The following is a 15,870-nucleotide window of genomic DNA, read 5'->3' on the forward strand; positions in this document are numbered from 1 at the left end:
TTCCCAGTTCCCAGGTGGTGCACTCATGTTAATCTTTTTCTAAGGTGTTAGCCTCTTCAAGGATAACCTTCTCTGATATCAATTGATCTTCTAAATGTCAATACTACACAAGAGGGGGGGGGGGGTAATTTGTATGATACCCAATTTTCGCTTTAGAAGAACCTGGTTCTTCTAGGTGTTCTAACTACTACTGTTTGCGGAATTAAAAGTACATAAAGTAAAGAACACAAAGATTTTTACATGGAAAACACCTGGCTCAAAAGGTGCAAAAAACCACGACCTACTACTCAGTAGGATTTTCCCAAACTTCCACTAAAATCACTGAGCCAAAACAGCATTTACAAAGCTCTTTGTAAACCTAAGGATTAACTCTAATCCCTGTGTAGCACACAGCCTCAACTGTTGCAACACCTTCAAGTTAGCCTATAACTTGAACACTTAAAGTACCTAGTACAAATGCTTCTATGAAAGCTGAAAGGTACAAATTTAAACCACCTACTACAATTGAACTAGAATAACAGAAAACACAATGGAACTGGTTCTTCTATCTCGTTCAAGTAGCTTCAGAAGTGCACACTCGAATCTCACATAAATTTCTTGCAAAATTGCCTTGCTCTCAATTTAGTTTAACTTCTGCGTATGTGCAATACCTGTAAAAGAGAACAATCATTGTTATTTAATGAGTTAGTAATTAGAGTTTTGATTGAGACTCAATTGCTGATCTTCTATCGAAGTTGAGCCCGTGAACAACACAAACTCCAACCCTATCCTTTATCCGGATTGTGTCCTCTTCTCACAAGGGGACTTTCTCTCCTCATCTAATATGCAATCTTTTCGATCAGTTCTGGAGATATTGCTACTTGATCACTGAGACTTATCTCCTTCACGTGTATCTCACATGTATAGGTTGATAAACACTGTGCCTCACATGATGGACCTGGTCCATGACTGAGTTCATTTGTCATTCTTCAAAACATCACCTGAACTTGGGCCAACAATGTTTGATATCATGGGCCACTGAAAAGCAGAATTCAGTGGCCTTATCCACTGCTGAGGCTGAATATGTTGTTGTTGCCTTTTGTTGTACTCAATTGTTGTGGATCAAACAGCAGCTGATAGATTTTGGCATTGAAGTTGGTTGCATTCCTATCTTTTGTGATAACACTAGTGCTATAAGTATGACAAAGAACCCAGTTCATCATAAGATGACTAAGCACATAGATGTTAGACATTACTTCTTAAGGGACAACTATGAGAAATGATTGATTACCATAGAATTTTGTGCTACTGATAAACAAATTGCTAACATCTTTACTAAAGCACTGAGTAGAGAAAGCTTTGAAAGGAACATGCTATAATTAGGGATGATTAAGATCACCTAATGGGACCAGCTCAGAATGCTCAATGAAAAAAATAAAAAAATATATATGAAAATAAATTAAAAAATATTTGGCTAGGAAATCTGGAACTTATGTAAATATTTAGATTAATTTTTACTCAGCTTCGTACTGTAAATAGTATACTCCTATGACATGTGTTGATATGACTCACTGACTCTAACAAAATTTTCTCTATTGTGGTAAATTGAGGCATGATCAAGAGAACTCTAAATGAAGAACCTGGTTCATCAATATTGATTTACCTGAATGACAAGGTATGTTTTCTATACTCTGCACAATTAGAAATATAAATATTTAAAACATGAACAGAGTCCTACCATTTTTCAACACATTAGAAAATACTATCCGTTTGTTTTTGAACCAGTTCTGTCCTTTTTAAAATTCTCACCACAAAAATGCCTAAAATCTAGGGAAGCCTAACCATTCGTTCAACCTGCAATTTCAGGTTGATTAGACCTCTAATCGACTGCTAAATCTACCATTATCCATTAAATGACTCTTTCCCTTTAAATACGCATTATTACCTTTTGTCACCCTCATTATTCTAAACCGTCAAAAATCATTTTCACTCTAAATTGTTTTCTTCTCCAAAAGCCTAATTCACAAACTCTCTCAAGCCATCAGTTACAATGTTGAACCCTCAAGAAAACCCAAGGACTCCTCCCCCACCATCCCCTTCTGGTTCCTCCATGCCTTCTCCACCGGTACAAACCCCCAGCCTAAGAAAAGACATGTTAAAATGCTAGCCCGAGAAACTGTAGCCTCAGATGCATTGTCAAAGAGATTAAACGCACAATTGAAGGATACCCAATCCCAAGATTCTGAGAATTTAGACGATTTGTTCAAATTTGTGAGTGAGGGGAAAGACCTAGGTCGTCTTACTCTGAGAAGACTCAAAACTCCCCTACCAAGGTAAGTTCTGCTTTGGCTGAAAATTTAGAAAATAGGTTTGTTTTGGTTGGGCCTATCAGGGATATGGAAATGCCTGAATTGGGAAGGAGTGGAGGTAAAAAGAAAATTGAAGAGGAAAAGGAGAGAGAGGGTGTATGTGGTGATATGAGGGGAAAATGGAAAGGAGTGGTTGGTTCTTCACCCACTTCTGAATTGTCGTTACCAGCTATCTGTAGGGTTGCACAGGCAACTGTAGAAGAAAGTGGCAAGAAGTTAGGGGGAAGTGGTTTAGGGGAGGCTGCTGAAGGGTTGGTTAATCTTAGTTCACAGGCAGATGAACCTGCTTCATCTATTGAGGAGACCCTAATAGACCTTCTGAAGAAAGTAGGTGCCAGTTATGATCTAAAGAAAAGGAGAAATCCAACACCAAAAGCCCCCAGTGCTGATTAACCTTCCAAGAAATGAAAGTCTTCCTCCCCAACAACTACTGAACTCCTTTGCCAAAGGGAAGAACAACAAGAAGCAGGGTGAAACAGAGTGAGAGTGAACTGCAAAAGGCATTGGCTGAAAGTAAGAAGAAGAGGATGGATAAAGGAAAAAGGTAAGGTTGCAGAGTCCTATGAAGCTGTTGATGTTGAGGAGATGGAACAGGTCCATCCCAAGGACCGTACAACAACGGACGGTCAGACTCCCAATCCCAAAAAGACCAAGACCTCTTCCAAGAAGTCTTCATATGTGTCTAAGGCTGCTGAACCTTCATTGGCCAAGAGGACGAGGTCTGCAGTGAAAAGTGGAGTTTCTGAAGATGAGGAATGGAGTGGTGAAAAAGAAAGTGAGTCTAATAGTGAACAAGACAAGCTAGTCAAGTTTGACAAAAGAAATATTTTGAAGGGAAGATTGCTGAAAGACTTAGTAGAACCAGGAATGGTTCGTTTGGTTGATGCCCTAGCTGTTCAGGGCTTGAAGTACATGGTCCTTCAGATGGATGGAAGGCTAGCCAGGAATGAGATCATTGAATTCATGGAAAATGCTGAGGTCAAAGATGGCAGAGTGACCAGCCATGTAAAAGGAGTTCAAGTCACATTTGATGCAGAGAAGTTGGGAGAGATTCTTGACATCCCTGCTGAGGGATATGATGACTACACCAGACAAAGATTGTTAAGTATGTATTACCTTCCTCCTGCCCTGGAAATTACTAGGAGATTCTGTAGTGTTGAAGAAGTGAATGAGGTCAAGTTTGTGCACAAGAGTGAAATGAAGCCACAACACAAATTCCTCTTTGAGTTTGTCAACAAGTGCCTACTGCCCGGGCAGGAAAGAAGGCATATTGCTAACTATATGGACTTAGTTCTGATGGAGTGCCTTGAAAGTGGAAGGCAAATCAACTGGCTTGAATTCATCATCAAGCTACTGGACAGGGTTATAAATGGCTCCAAGGCCCACGCCACCCCCTATAATAATAAAGCACGTCACTGATTATGATTCATTCCTTGAAGAGAATGTGACTTGTGATAAGCATTGAGAATGAAAACCCATTCCTAAAATTGAATGTGGCAATATGTGATAAAAGCTGAATAAAGACATGCAATTCATGATTATATGAATACCATACAACTCACCTCTAAGGGAGGTTTGAGTGAAATAAAGAGAATAAATATTATTGTGTGGTTACATGTCATTGGTCGCGTACATGTGATACACCAAATATTATTTTGTCATGCCTTATAAAAGTTATTAAAGGAAAAATTAAATCAAGAAATGATTTTGCTTATGATGATTCTAACCATGACAATTTATTATGATATAAGTTTCTCTGTAAAGGAGATATTTACCATATGAATGGTATGATAAAAGATCTTATAGTACAAAAGTTGTTAAGAGCTCCAGAAAACCTAATTTGTTACTACCCGGATGAATAAAATTATTCATGACATTAATATTGTAAAGTCTCAAAAGAAACTTTTTGAGTTTCAAATGTATAAGTCAAAGTGGTTGGCAGATTGAGACTATAAATGAAAGGAATATTGAATATCTTCATATTTCTATAAGCATACCAGGTAAATATGAAAGATTACCTTACTTTTATTCTATTTGTACTACACAAGTATAAGCATGATGACGCAATCACAAGCCACAAGTAAATTAGAGGGCGCTTGAAATAAATATTAGTTGGCATGACCGGTTGGCCATCCTGGTTCAATTATGATGCGGAAAATTAATTGAGGATTACATTGGCATATATTAAAGAATAGAAGATTCAAGAATTCTCTTGTGATGTTTATTCTCATGATATACCAGTTAAGGTTGGGATTGAATCCCTTAATTTCTAGAACAAATAAAAGGTGATAAATATATGGGCCTAGTCACCTGCCATGTGGACCGTTTACTATTATATAATTTTAATAGATGCATCTATTCTATGGTCACATGTGCATTTGTTATCAACTTGCAGTTTGGCTTTTGCAAGATTGCTTGCTCAAGTTATTAGAACACAGTTCCAGAATATAAATTATGATGATTTATCTTAATAATATTGGTTTAAATCCAAGTTGGTTTAGCAGAAATTTTATGCCTTCAATTATAGCTAAATCATTGGTTATGAGAACAAAACTCCCAAAAATGATATTTGGTATGAGATGTATTATTTAATATACAGTATCACTTGTAAGCATCTAGCCAAGTTATGAAAATTTCCCCCTACTACAATCGGTTCAAGGTCAGGAACTAAATAATTTCTATATAGAAATATGGATGTGCTATATGATTTAATTATTCTACCACAATGCACAAAGATGTGTTCCCAAAGAAGGTTGGGAAATGTGTTGGTGATCCTAACATAAGGGGGAGAAAATGGATAGCCAAAAAAGTGATACGTGAAATGAATTATTATGAATACATATAGATCCTCGTACAAGAAAATATGAACTTGAAGTTCAAGTGATAATGCATTTACAAATTATTGCCAGACGCATTTGTTGACCCAAAGCTAAATGTCATATTTCAGCTGCTAATGCTCTAAATAGAATAAAGTCCATGAGGGACAGAGTCTATGACACGCATGAAGTGTAATAGACCAATCGTTTCCAAAGATAAAACTCCTTGAAGAAGGAGAGGGTCAAATATTCAAGATGGTCATAATAAGGAGGTAAGTGTTCTAGAAGAGCACCACAACATAACACTTCATAAGACCTCATGGGAGAGGCTTAGGTACCTGAAAATAATGAGATAAATATATCTCAATAAGTTATGTATGTATTAGGTAATAATGGAACTGATATAAAATAATCGTCGATGATATTGTTAATATAATGTAGCACTAAATATTATTAATATTGACGAGGATCTTGAGCTCAAATCTATTATGAAATTTGGACACATAAATGATTGGCCAATATAAAATAAAAAATACGTAATCAAGATTGATTTCACCTGAAAAATATGAAGTTGGACGGATAGTCCCAACACCTGAAAGTATAATGCCAATGGTGGTATAAATGTGTTCTTGTGCGAAGAAAGACAAGTCGATAGCCATAAAGACGACTAGTGTCACAAGAAGATTTGTAAATATCCTAGCATTTCAGGTTTTATTCTGGCAATACATGAAAAATGTGATATGCGTATAATGGAAATCATTGAAGGATTTAAATTGTTCTGAAGCATATTATGGTTTCCAAGAAATTCATTAAATAAAGCTTCAATAATCCTTATACGGATTGAAACAATCAGGGCGCATGTGGTATAATCGCTCGAGAGAGTACTTGTTGAAAGAAGGGTACAAGAATTATTCAATTTGTCCTTGTGTCTTTATAAAAGGATCTGGATTTGAATTTGTTATAATTGCCGTATATGTTGATGATTCAAATATCATTAGAACTCCCGAGGATCTTTCTGAAGCAGTAGACTGTTTAAAGAAAGAATTTGAAATGAAAAATCTTATAAAGACAAAAACAAAATTTTGTCTTGGTCTACAAATTAAGTATATGAAAGATGAAAATGTTATCCATCAATCAACATACATTGAAAAGATTTTAAAGCGATTCTATATGGATAAAGCACATCCATTGAGTACCCCGATGGTTGTGAGATCACTCGATATAAATAATGATCCATTCAGACCTCATAAAAATAATGAAGAACTTCTTGGTCCTGAAGTACCATATCTTAGTGCAATTTATGTACTAATGTATCTTGCTAACGCTACAAGGCGTGACATAACTTTTTCAGTTAATATCTTAGCAAGATATAGCTATGCTCCTACAAAGAGACATTGGAATGAAATCAAACATATATTGCATTATCTAAAAGAGACTACCGATATGAGCTTATTTTATTGCAATGATTACAATCCCGATCTTGTTGGTTATGCCGATGCTGGGTGTGAGCACGTGATTTTTGTTTTACACGACAATCTCTCCAAAAGAATTAAAAAATAATAACAAATGGTCCTGCTGTACGAATTGGATTTTTACATGGCACTTTGTTAATTATTTATGACTTTTGCCCATTTTTATTAAAACAAAATACAAAAAATGTATGTGTCATGTGCTGTTTGAACCGAAATCCGGTTGTTAAATAAAAAAAATCATAAATATGCATCTTTGTTCCGTGATTGTTGTTTTGTTCGATCTTGCCTGCTTTAAATATTTTGATATATGTGTGCAAATAATTGTATTAAGTGTTTATGAAATTTTATTTTTATTTACTTAGGTTTTGTTTTAAAAATAAAATAAAAAAAATATATATAAAAAAAAAAGGAGATGCAGAATTGGGTTTAAAACTTGGTTGGGCCTATTTTTATTTTTAATTCAAAGCCCAAACTCAAACCCAAAACCCCTTGTGTAACCCGGTCCACACCAGCTGACACCCAGAACGTCCAAACGATGCCGTTTTAATCCAATCTGATCTGGGCCGTTGATCTCAGATTGATCAACGGCCGAGATCACTTCCCTATAACCCATAAACAAAACCCGACCCATTCCACTCGGACCGTCCCAAACCCCTTCAGGTTGAAACGACACCGTTCCCCATCAGCCAAAAGATCTTGACCCTTCATCTCACCCCATCCAACGGCCAAAAATCGATCCCTCACTAACTATATAAGCCTAGAACCTTTACCCTGCCCCCTATCCAATACCCCGGCCTTCGTCTTCACAGACCCTTCCCCTTCAAACCCTAGCCGCCCCCATCTCCCTTCACCAGAAACCCGGCGGCATGAACGCCGGTGACCTTCACCTTAACACCCTAGAATCCCCTTGCCATCCTGAACATGGATCTGTTAACTACTTAACTCGAATCCCTTCCCACCTTCTCGAATCTTCGTTTGAAGATTTGAGTCGGAACTTGACTTACACCGTTTAACCCCAGTTTCACACCAGACACTCCCCAGACCCCCCTCGTGACCAAACCATGCTTGGTTTGGTCCGAATCTGACCAGGGAAGCATGAATCCCAGATCTGATTTTTGGAACCTTAGGGTTCCTCGTCAATGGTCCGTGTCTTGTTCAAGCCGAAGAGATTAAGGTCTAATGGACCTTAATCGAAGTGTTTCTCATCTGAGAAACACTTCGATTAAAGTCCGTTCAGCCTTAAGAAAGGTCTGTTCGAGTCCAAGCTAGGGTCTTTTGATTTTTCGGGTTTTAAGGTGAGTTTTGCTTTCTTTTCTTTATTTGTTTTAGTCCATGAGATTGTTCTAAAGTTTGTTCATGTTTCGTGAAATCTGTGTTTTGAGTTTTATCAACTGTGTCCTGCCCACTTTGTTTGAACCTACGTGTTTGATTAGGTCCCTTTTCTGTTCACTGATAATGGCATGTGTAAGTTGTACAATCAAATGAATATTGAATTGGTTCGTTCATTTAGTTCCTAGGGCCTTTCTGTGTTAACATTGCAATATGAACCCCTTGTGTGATACTGTTAAATGTCTGATTTTTGGTTACGATTGTACATGTTATGACTAATATAGTCGAGTCGACATGTGTCGTCAATTAGTTTCAGCTGCCTGAACAATAACAAATCGATTTGCTTCTGGACACATTTGTTTGAATCAATTAGGAACTGAGTTTGTTTACTTATAGTTGTTAATTTGAATCAGAAATGTAAAAGGAATGTTTGTTTAACTTCTGAATTGGAGGGCATGTGCACTTGTGCACAACATGTGCATTTGTGCACCACAGGTGCATTTGTGCACAGCCTGTGCCCTGCATAAGGGCTTTTGAATAAAATAATTGACAGCACATGGCTGTCAGATATATTCTGCTGCCCATTACCCTGCTTTAGTTTAAGAAGTATTAAACCTCTTTCAAAAGAGTAAGTCTGCCAGGGAATGTGATGGGGTTCTAATACTTAAATAGCTAAGTGGAACTGAAAAGAAGAGAGCACATGGGAGGGTGTTTGGTGATTGATGAACAGGCTGTTAAAGGGCAGACCTTAGGCTTATAAAAGGAAGAACTTCCATCAGAGAGGGGGGACTGAACATTTTTGAGAACTAAGTTCTGAAAGACAGAAAACTGGAAAAGAATTCTCTTTGATAACACAGACAGGCAGAATTAGAAATTACATTTTTTGATTTGCTGTTTTGATTTCACTAAATCTTGACCTGTTTGTGCAACACTGATTTCTCCCAAATCCCAACTGAGTCTGCTTGGTTGTTGTTGTTTTACTCGGGAACTTGGTCTAGTTGGGGTCTTGATCCCACTCCAATTGTTTCGTGAGTTGTTGCTGCTGCTATTCTGTTTCCTGTTGGTGCTGCTATTCTGTATCCTGCTGCTACTGCTAATTCTGTTTCTTGCTGCTGCTGATTTCCCTATCTTCTTCCTCTTCTCCTTTGCATTTTCAGTATTTCCAGGTACACATCTCGAGTCTCACATTGGTGTAGCTGATTGTAACATTGAAAAGCATGAATAGAAAGATTTGAAGGAGTTACAATCACCTGTTATTTACTGACTGCCTCTTCATAAATGTTGTTAAGTTGTGTAAATTTTAGTTTATAGCTAATAGAGAATACATTGGTAAGTTTGTACTTAAGTAAAGTTTATGTTAATCTGAAACTGCGGTATTTGATTCGTTTAGTTAGCATACAGGATGTAAATACGATCCATGGAATGTGACATTATTTATACAATTGTTAAACTTAAACTCATTCTTTTAGCATGTTTGAATAGGTAGGGGCAAATGGCTGTTAAATCTAGCCAAATATAATACAGTTTTGAATCATCCAGTTTCGATTTCTTTAGGCAGTTTATAGGACTAGTTTTGAACATCATCAGTAACATCTTTTAATAAGGAACTCTATTAATCCTGTTTAAGCAATTTGATTTAGATTCAACTTAAGGATGTTGTCGGATTAAGTATTGCATTTCATCAATCTCATATGTAATTTCTTTGTTCAACTAAAGCATTTTCGTAAGGTATGACGTCTTTTCACTTTATAAGTAACTAATCAGAAATTGATAGGAGTCCGGTTTAGGCCAAAGCATATACTTCGATTAGCATACATCTTTCTTTCTTCTATTTCTGGAAACAAAATAATAGAAATGTAGTCACTTTAGGATATCCTCTTCTAAAATAATGAGACGAGCCTCGCTAAATAAAAAATGCAAATTGCGGGGCCCTCAACAACTAATCATAATATTTAGAATTCAGGCTAGGCCGTTTAGTGAATCTCATGGCCTTCTCAAAAAATAATAACGCGTTAGACTCTTTAGGCGCGGCTTAATTAAATCATATTCTTAAATTCGGGTGCACATTGATGTGACCCAAATCCAAATCTCAACGAAGTCAAAATGTGTTGACGATCACGGGCGCATTGATTGTGACGTGGTTCGAGATGCATTTTCACGACGTTGCAATTCTATAAAAATAAGTGATAATGATAAAAGCGGTTTAAACTTAATAAAAGCACGTAAGTCATAACATGTATTTAAATCAGATATTTAGCCATTATAACAATTTAAGCGACCGTGCTAGAACCACGGGATTCGAGGGTGCCTAACACCTTCCCTCGGGTCAACAGAATTCCTTACTTAGAATTTCTGGTTCGCAGACTTCATTTGGAAAAGTCGAAATTTCCTTGATTTGGGATTCAAGATAAACCGGTGACTTGGGACACCAAAAGCCAAACCTTTCCCAAGTGGCGACTCTGAATTAAATAAATAATCCCATTTCGAATATTGTCACTTAAATTAGAAAAACTCCCCTCGCGCATTCTACCCTTCGGGGCGGGCGCGCAAAAAGGAGGTATGACAGCTCTGGCGACTCTGCTGGGGACATATTAACCCAGAACCACTGGTTCAGGGTTCAAGAATTCGAGCTTAGAATAATTGTTATATTTGGCTTTATTATCTGATCTTTATTACATGTTTTTGCATAACGTGCTAAATGTTGTCTTTTACCGTTTTGATATTATCTGAACTGTATATGAACTGCGCTGAAACCCTTCTCTTCTTACCTCCGGGGAGAAGCTCGCTGGTCGAGACTCCCTATTCTGTTAATGTCAATACCTTAAATAAGAAAGAGGTCGGACAAGTTACAAAGCCGGACGATCTCGCGGGTCCCCGGTACGTAGCCCCCTCCTCGACTCGAGTTGTCCGCTCGGGTACGCAGTCTAGAACAAATACCCAGGTTACGAACCTAGAATTACTTGACTTCATGCCGGATCCCTAGTAGGAACGCTTATTTGCATCATGTTGCATTTGACTTAGGGGACTCAACACAGGGGTTGGATCCGTCTAGGACTAGCAACCTGAAATGAAAAGACCATCATGCTGCATTCCTATCTGTGTTGCGCATTTATTTGCTTCGGTTCCGCATGCCGACCGGTTTCTAAAAAAGAAAAATAGCAGTGTAAGGAGATAATTACTTATTTTGGAAAAATAAAACCAATGTCCAAGTAGTGTCAAAACCTCGCCGGAATTTTTCTAAAAAAAAAGAGAATAAAAACAAAATTTGTCTTCTTAGTTTGAGTTATTAAAAAAAAATAATATAAAAATTTTTCTTTTTTTTTTATCACTTCCAAAATCAAAAAAAAAGAGAAGGTATTTATTTAAAAGTAAAAAAAAAACGGAAATTCATAATTCAAAAAAAAATGTTGTCTCTTTCGTAGTACCCCTTTTATAAATTCAGACTAATAGTCCAAATATTTCCTAAAAAAAAAATAATATTTTCTTTAGTCTTTATCTCTTTGCAAAAGAAAAAATATAATAAAAATATGTATTCTTGATTTCTAGGTTTATTTGATTTTTTCTATTTACGATATTCGAGAACTACGCCGGTTTGATTCTCACCGGATGTGAGATACGTAGGCAACCCTCATCGGGTCCAACCCCACCTTTTGCTAAAATAGCCAAAAATCAATAAATAAATAAAAACGTGTCAAATTTTAAATTTTGCCATAAATAAGTGGGGTGGTGTCCAACCTTCCCTTTTGCTAAAAATAGCCAAAAATATATGTCAAATTTTAAATCTATCATAAATAAGTCGGGTGATGCTGTTTTGTCGTAAATAGCCGAATGTTCCCGAAAGGGACGCCGGAAGGCTGACTTTGCATAAACAGCCACCTTTGGGTCATTTTTTTAAGGTTTGGTCCAGTTGACCCACACAACCTTAAAATCTTCGTCACTGAGGCGTTGAAAGGTCGTGTTGGCAATATTGAGTTTTCTAATTTGAAAAAAAAAACGATAAAAAGAGTCATAAATAAGTCAGGTGATGTTGTTTTGTCATAAATAGCCGAATGTTCCCGAAAGGGACGCCGGAAGGCTGACTTTGCATAAACAGCCACCTTTGGGTCTTGTTTAGTATTTTTGTCCAGTTGACCCACACGGCCTTAAAATCTTCGTCCTCAAAGTGTTTAAAGCCGTGTTCAAAACTTGATCCCCTTTGTAAAATATTTTTGAGTCAAAGTCATTTTTGTTGAAATCACCTTAATAAATGTGCAGGATGAGCACGATGCAAAATGAACATTTTTCAATAATGACCAAAATCCCTGTCAAGTTACGGCTATGGTGGAATGATCTAGGTGCTGAAGGACAAAATGAGGTCAAGAAATATCTGAAAGGTCTTGTGGGTTTGTTGGAAATCCAGCCTCGGGGAGATATCATAAGAGCTTTGGTTACCTATTGGGACCCGGCGCACAATGTTTTCCATTTCTCTGATTTTGAACTCACCCCGACTTTGGAAGAAATGGCCGGATACATCGGGAATACTGAACTTCCCTTGAGGCAAAAATACTTGGTCGCCCCAAGAGTTGTCACGGTACATAGGTTCCTAGATTCATTGAAGATACCTAGAACAGTCCACAACCCGGATCTGGCAGCCGGATTTTGTACTCCATGCTTCATATATGATAGGTACGGTCATGAGGGGGGATTCAATAATCCAATCAACAAACTGTGCAGCAAAGGAGTTCGTCAGAAGTGGGACAAGCACAGACGGGTAGCGTTCATGATGATGTTCCTGGGCCTTCTGGTATTTCCAAGGAAAGACGGAAACATTGATTTGAAGATATCCGGGGTCGTCAGCACTTTACTCACGCAAAGTGACAGTACTCTCGCGCCTATGGTGGTATCTGACATCTTTCGAGCTCTTACAGCTTGTAAAGCTGGGGGAAATTTCTTCGAAGGTTGTAACTTGCTCCTACAGATATGGATGACCGAGCACCTCTGCCATCATTCCGAGATTTTGAGCCATGGTTCCCCGGAAAAGACTTGCATAGAAGAATCTTACACGAGAACCAAAGAGATCAGTTTGCCCAAAGGAGTCCTGGCATGGACCTCGTTCTTTCAAGCTCTTACTGCCAGCCAAATACAATGGACGCTAGGATGGTTGCCTGTTGATGAGATCCTATATATGTCGGCAGCTAAAACTTATTTCTTACTGATGGGGCTTAAGAGCATTCAACCTTACGCACCCTGCCGAGTTTTGAGACAGTTCGGAAGATGCCAGACAGTACCTCATGAGGAAGATCTTAGCACTCAAGCAATTGAGATAAGTCCTAACGGACAATTCCCAGAAGCAAAGATTCGCCAAATCTGGAGTGAGTGTCAATATTTGAAATCAGATACTTGCGTGCGGGATCGAGCCAAAGGAGAGACAGCGCCAGGTTACCTTGCATGGTATAGAAGGGAATTTGAGCATGAAAGGCCGGCTAAGAGACCCCACATCCGGAATTTCACCGAATCATCGCAAAGGCAGTGGGATTGGTTAGCAAAGGAAAGAGGCTATTGCGCCGAAATCAGCAGGTTAAAGCAACAAGTAGAAGGCTTGAAATATGAGCACAACGTGCAAGCTGCTACCAATCTGGGAGAGCGGAACAGGTTAATTCAGGAAAACGAAATGCTCAGAGCCCAGATCAAACAGATAAGGGTGGATGCAGATAAACAGCCAAGGCGTCGATCAGACGAGCAGCTGATAAAAAGGTTAAAAAGTGAAATCAGGGAATGGCAAGATGGTTTGGAGAAATCTGAAAATGTCATAGCGGAGCTCAGGGCACAGTGGGATACAAGAACATATAAGCATCGCCGATATTTGAATCAATTGGAAGGCGACCACGAGAAAACTGTTGCTAAAATAAAGAGAAAGATGGCTGCACTTGAGATCAAAGCAGCTAATCAGGCCAAGGATTTCCAAATTGAGAGCAGATACTGGTACGACTCAATAGCCCAGATGAAGTTGGAAGTACGGCGACTGAAGCATCAGCATATACAGGATACTCAAGTATTCAAGATATGTAGCGATCAGATAAAACGCCTACTCGTAGAGAAGAAGCAAACCAGAGATAGGATCAAGGCCATTGCCCATGCCATCACCAGACGATGTCTACGATGTGAGAACATGTCTAGCGTTATCGTCCTCTCGGCAGTGATGGGTTATGTCAAGCAGACTATGCATGAGCTGGAGCAACTTGAGAGGGATATCACGCCTAGGACCGCGGCGAGGCCGAACGATGCCCCGCGGACACCAATTTTCAAAACCATAATGCACTCATAAGTCAAGCCTGTATCTTAGCATCTTCTGCCTGTTTTTCCATCAGGGTGATTTTTAGTCTATTTTGAGTCTAGGTTTATTTTCAAAGTTTGCTCTTTCTTTTGCAAAATGTAGTTTGTAATAGACCATTTCAACAATAAAGAGGTTGCTTCTTTTACGCTCATTTGTGTTTTTCGAACTACGTAATGATCTGACTCACGTAGGCATCGTGATACGTAGGCAATCCTCATCGGATCCGGTCGCATTTCTTTTACTGCAAAATAAAAAAAAACATAAAAGAAAAACAAAAAAAGAAAAAGAAAAAGAAAAATATAATAAAAAGGGGAAAAACTAATAAAGAGGAAAAATGCCGGAATGACGCATGCTCTCATAGCAAACATGTAGTAATCCACTTAACTGTATAGGTGCATCATGACCAACGTGAGATCAACTACCTGTTATTTGCTGCAAATTAACCGTGCGTTTGTCGTTGAGTATCCAGGGTTTTGAAAAGACGGTTGGTTTGGTGAAAGTCTGGCCTCGCACTCATACTTCACGAGGTCAAGGAGAAGTGTTCAACTACCTGTTGTTAGGACCAGAAGCAGTACTCACACTTACTTCACCAGGTCAAAAGGAAGTGTGGAAATGTCTTCAGAAATTCCATTGCAAACAATCCCTGTTTCTGAGGAGAGCTCAATCTCAGCCGTCCTCACACCTGAATCCGCAACTGCGGAGGAAAATAGAATCCTACGGCTCCGCATGTTGGAAATGTTGGACGACTGGAATAATGGGAAAGAACCGCCGAGTGTCGTCCCCGGATTCCCTGAATTATTCTCCAGGTCGAGTGGGACTTCTAATGTCCCCATAAATTATCCTGCTACCCCATTCGGGTACCCAGCCACCTCAGCCTTCTCTGCTGGATCGCCTTCTGAGCCTCATCCCCGAATGTCATCCACTGATGCAAGCATGAACATCTTTACTGCATCGCCTTGCCCGATTACGGCACAGCCTACCACGTACAAGCCAAGCTTTGACTCATCCTCTTTTACATTCCAAGCACCATCATTCTCAATGGAACCAACTAGGTTCGCTACCAGCACTAATCCTCTACCGCCTCAGTGCGAGCTTGCACCCGGGCAGGATCAGAACCCCAGAATTGCAGAACAAAATGAGATTGCCAAGAGAATGAGAAGCCTTGAACAAAGTTTGAAGAATATGCAAGGATTGAGCGGACAGAAGAGCGTCTCTTACGCCGACCTGTGCATGTTCCCTCACGTGCACCTGCCAACGGGTTTCAAGACCCCAAAGTTCGAGAAATACGATGGGCACGGTGACCCCATTGCACATCTTTAGAAATACTGCAACCAATTGCGGGGAGCCGGCGGAAAAGAAGAACTGCTAATGGCATATTTTGGGGAAAGTCTAGTAGGGATAGCCTCGGAATGGTATATGGACCAGGAAATGTCCCGATGGCATATATGGGATGATCTCGCCAGAGATTTTGTGAAACAATTCCAGTATAACATCGACATTGCGCCAGACCGAAATTCTCTGTCGAATTTGAAGAAGAAACCTTCAGAAAGCTTCAGAGAATATGCTATTAAGTGGCGTGAACAGGCGTCAAG

The 15,870-nt window shown here is 38.9% G+C and overlaps 1 pseudogene; it reads right to left on the reverse strand.

Annotated features, from left to right (window-relative positions):
• Positions 1-3,774: 3,774 nt before the first annotated feature.
• Positions 3,775-15,870, reverse strand: part of LOC104221450 (ABC transporter I family member 10-like) — a 46,496-nt pseudogene continuing 34,400 nt past the window's right edge.

Source organism: Nicotiana sylvestris, chromosome 1 (genome assembly GCF_000393655.2).
Source record: "Nicotiana sylvestris chromosome 1, ASM39365v2, whole genome shotgun sequence".
NCBI classification, from domain to species: Eukaryota; Viridiplantae; Streptophyta; class Magnoliopsida; order Solanales; family Solanaceae; genus Nicotiana; species Nicotiana sylvestris.